The sequence below is a fragment of the Octodon degus genome, unplaced genomic scaffold (genome assembly GCF_000260255.1).
Source record: "Octodon degus isolate 3935 unplaced genomic scaffold, OctDeg1.0 scaffold00010, whole genome shotgun sequence".
NCBI classification, from domain to species: domain Eukaryota; kingdom Metazoa; phylum Chordata; class Mammalia; order Rodentia; family Octodontidae; genus Octodon; species Octodon degus.
In genome coordinates, this window is record NW_004524586.1 from 17,670,338 (window position 1) to 17,675,145 (window position 4,808).

General features: G+C 40.1%; 1 protein-coding gene and 1 pseudogene across 1 annotated transcript in view; both read left to right on the forward strand.

The window, feature by feature from the left end:
* Adam12 (ADAM metallopeptidase domain 12) overlaps nt 1-4,808 on the forward strand; it is a 330,777-nt gene that overhangs the window by 314,201 nt on the left and 11,768 nt on the right. The gene's annotated exons all lie outside the window — the stretch shown is intronic.
* On the forward strand, nt 1,241-1,944 carry LOC101576283 (annotated as a pseudogene).

Sequence of the window (4,808 nt, forward strand, 5' to 3'; positions counted from 1 at the left end):
AATAACTACCATGAAAACAATATGCAATATATTATTGTAACTGTCCTACTAACCTTCTTTGAAACTGTCTCATTGCTATTTGCTTCTAAATAAAATTAATAAAAAAGAATAAAATAAAATATAAAAATATTTTTAAAAGATATCTCATGGCAGGGCTGATGCAATAGCTCAGCAGACTAAGTGGCTGCCTAGGCAAGCACAGGGACTAGGGTTTGATCCCTGGTGCCAAATACCACTCTGGCCCAGCCCCCAGGCACACTGAGCCAGTAACAGAGTCTGGGCATGGTGTCAAATGCCTGTAATCCCAGTGCCTTTAGGAAGGGCATGGTGTCTGGGAATGGTGTCAAATGCCTGTAATCCCTTCCTAAAGGCTAAAAACAGGAGGATCATTATGAGTCTGAGCTGCGTAGTGAGACCCTCTAGCAAATACGTTTTTTAAGAAAAAAAATTTCATGGTATACAAAAATCATTGAAGTTAGCCTGCAAATATTACTATAAATTTTAAAACACAAAGAATTACAATATACTCCCAAGAAGTCACAAGTCAGAGTCTGAAGCCTCATCATCTGTGGCCTCCCTGTTCACAGATTTTTTTTTTCCTTACAACCTAGTAATTGTTTGCAGAAACTGTCCCAATTTCTCAGAAACCACAACAATCCTCCACAATTTTTTTTTTTTTTTTTTTTATGAAAGAAGCCAATCCAAGAGGGTTCTTCAGTTATCTTTACTTCCCATTGGCTGCTGCCGTTTACCCCATCTCTGGCACATGCATCAGCATTTCTGCATCACAACAGGCTACTGTAATGCCTGTAGCTCTTTTTAAGAACATGCCTAAAATGCCATTAAAACTCTTCGCACCTTCTATGGCTTTATTAAGGCACTATTTTATTAAATTGCATAACTGCGAAGACATAGCAAGCCAATTCCCTAGCCACATCGTAGACCCTTCAGCCTAGTTTGTGAGCCATCAAAGCCTAGTGCTGGGCCTCAGTGTATTGGAAAATGAAGGAAATACGGTTCAAGTCAAGCCCACAGAAGGACAGCATCCTGCCAGCAGCACTGAGCTACTGAAAGAGGACAGGGTGGTGGAGGATGTGGACAGCAGAGGGACACAGGTCACCAGGCTCCTCTGGAAGGGTTGGCCATGGACCAAGTGGCCTACTGTCCTTCAAGAGAGAAGCTCAGGTTGCTTAATTTAAAAATCTATAGATCACCTTCTGCCACATGTGGTTCCAGCGTGATGTCCAAATCCAAGTGTGACAAGAAAGTTTCCTTAACAAAAAATGCCAAGAAAGGCTTAGAACTGAAACAGAACCGGATAGAAGAACTTCGGAAATGTATGGACACATACCAGTACCTCTTCATTTTCTCTGTGGCCAACATGAGAAACACCAAGCTGAAGGACATGTGGAAGGCCTGGAAGCACAGCTGGATGCTCTTTGACAAAAACAAGGTGATGATGGTGGCCTTGGGTCAAAGCCCAGCTGACGAATACAAAGACAACCTGTGCCAGGTCAGTAAGAAGTTGAGGGGTGAAGTTGGCCTCCTTTTCACCACCCGCACAAAGGAAGAGGTCAATGAGTGGTTCATGAAATACACGGAAATGGACTTGCCTGAGCTGGAAACAAAGCAACTTTCACCATGACCCTAGATCCAGGGGCTCTGGAGCAGCTCCCCCCTCCACAGAGCCTCAGCTGAGACAGCTGGGACCCTCAAGAGACCCTACCGTCTGACTATGAGGTGTGCAAGGAGGGTGATGTGCTGACCCCAGAGCAAGCCCACATCCTGAAGCTCTTTGGCCATGAGATAGTCGAATTCAAGGTGACCATCAAGTACATGTGGGATGCCCAGTCAGGAAGGTACCAACAGATGGGAGAAGATGACTTGCCAGAGAGCACACCCGAGTCTTCAGAAGAATCAGAGTCAGAGGTTGAGAACAACTGACTCAGACTCAGGGCCAAAGGCTTCCAGCCTGTTCTGGTCTCCCCTGGACCACAGGACTGCAGCCACCTTTCAGAGGAAGCAGCTGTTTGTTTAGCTGTGGATGAGGATAAGGGTAATGGGAACTAACTGTGTTTTCATAAAGAATCAAACTTTGTCTGCAGTTATCTCCCTGTAGACAGCAAGAGACTCTTTGGAGAAAAGACAAAAAAAGGCCTTTACAAATTAAAGAAAGAGAAGAAAAAGAATAAACAAGACCCTCAAAAAAAAAAACAGAAAATTGAGGCTATTTCTAATTTCCAAGTGGCAGTGTGCATGGCTGTATCCCTGAAGATGGAAAAGGAGCAAAGGGGTGAGGCATTTGGGACGCTTCCTTTGAGTTCTAGGATGTACCCAGCTGAAATCCTTTCTGCAGTTGGTTCTGATTATTAAACTTTAAACAAAATCATGCTCAGTGTTACAGTGAAGATATAAATTTTTCAGCTCACAGAAAATTATGTGTGGAGAGACTCACAGTACACAGTGGCAGATCAAAACACAATTTTCTGCTATCAGACCCAAAGGTGCCACATGTGATCCTAAAGAGACAATGAATGGCACTTTTAATTCCTAGCCAGGACAGGCTATTCTAACCAGTAACATGCATGTAAATGTCACATACTTCCAATTTCTCTACTTGTTTAAATCTTTGCCCCACAAAACAGCATTTGAACTGCTTCTGCTGATCGATGACCATATTGTAGGGTTATGCCTCACCAGCATTTGTTATCTGTTGATTTCTTGAAGGTAGCCATTCTTTCTGTGTGAGATGGAATCTTAATTTTTTTAATTTGCATTTGTCTTGTGGCCAATGATGCTGAATATTTTTTTCCTATATTCATTGTATTTCACCTGAGAAGCATTCACTTCAGATGTTAAGTAGGTCTTTAATTTGGGGGTTTTAACTTTTAGAGCCCTTTATATAGGCTAGATGCTAATCCTTTGTCTTAGCAGTAGCTGGATTTTTTTTTTTTTATTCTGTATGTTTTCTCTTCATTTTGTTGGTGGTTTCCTTGGCTGTCCAAAGCTTTTTAATTTGGTCTTGTTTGTTGATTCTTGGTATTATTTTTTATGCAACCAGGGTTTTATTCAGAAAGTCTTTGTCTACGCCCATGTCTTCAAGTTTTACCTAATCAATTTTGATTTTAACTTAATGCTTGATGAGAGAGATGGGTCTAAACTCAAATTTGGGCACATGGATAGCCAGGTTTCCCAGCACCATCTGTTAAAAAAGGCTAGCTTTCCTCTAGTGAAAGGATTTGGTCCTTTTGTCCAGAATAAGACAGTCGAAAGTGCCTGGAGAGTTGGTCCTGTGTCTTCTGTTTCACTGATCCATAAGTCTTTTTGTTTTTACCATCATTCTGTTTTTATGACTCTAGCTTTGTAGCATAGTTTCAGCTCTGGGATTGTAATGTCCCCTGCCTTGCCACTGCTGCCCAGAATTGCTAGTCTAGCTCTATTCTTGTTCCATATGAATTGTTTTCCTCCCATTCCGTAAGAAGTGTTATATAGATTTAATGCAATCCTGATTTTAAGAAAATAGCAACAACAGTTTTGGAAATATGACCAGTTTTAAGTACATTGGTTCTACCTACCGAGGAACAAGGGATATTTTTTTTCTTTTTCTGATATCTTCTTTCCTTTTACAGAGTACTGTAGTTTTCAGCGTAAGGTCTTTCACTTCCGTGGTTAGGTTAATTCCCAAGTATTTCATTATTCTTGATGCTATTATAAATGGTACAATCCCTTAATTTCCCTCTCAGTGAATTTGTTATTGGTATTCAGGAACACTACTGATTTTTGAGTGTTGACTTTATGTCCCGCTACGGGTTATTAGTTCTAGGGGTCTTTTGATGCAGTTTTGGGGATCTACTATGTAGAGAATTATCTGCAACTAAAGGTAATTTGACTTCTGTCCCTCTCTATATTCCTTTCATCTCTTTTTCTTGTCTAATTGCTCCAGCTAGTATTTTAAGAAGCATGTTGAAGAATTAAAGTGATAGTGGGTATCACCACGAACTATGGCAATAGTGGGTATCTTGGTTTTATTCCTGATTTTAAAGGGAAAACTGTCAGTTTCTCTCCATTAAGGAAAATATTGGCCACTGGTCTGTCATAGATGGCCTTTATCAGATCAAAGAAAGAACCTCCTATTTCTCTTTTCTTGAAGGTTTTCATCATAAATTAATGTCAAATGCTTTTTCTGCATCTATTGAGGTTTTTATCCTTTCTTCAATGATGTGTAATGAGTTACATTTATTGATTTGCATATGTTGAACCATCTTCTTCCATCCCTGAAAAGCATCCTAATTGGTCATAGAGTATAATCCTTTTGTTTATTTGCTGCATTGTGTTTGACAGTATCTCAGTGAAGATTTTTGTATCCATGTTCATTAAAGAGATTGGTATGTGGTTCTCTCTTTTGGTTGGATCCTTTTTTGGTATTAGAATCAGAGTAATGCTTCCAGGAAGGAATCTGGGAAAGGCTGCTTCCCTTTGGATTTTATTAAAGAGCTTGAGGAGTATTGGTGTTAGATTTTATGTAAAGTTCTTGTAGACTTCAGCAGTGAATCTGTCAGGACATGAGTGTTTTTGTTCTTTTTTTAATTTTTTTTGTACCAGGAATCAAACTCAGGATCTTGTACTTGCCAGACAGATGCCATGACACAGAGCTACATCCCCAGCCCATGGCCGAGCAGGCATAAGACCCTCAGTTCAATCCCCAATGCTATTATTTCTCAGCCTGGGTTTTTCTTCTTTTTCAGTTGGTAGGTTTTATCATCGTTATTATTATTGCTTCTTTTATTTCACTGAATGATAATGGTTTT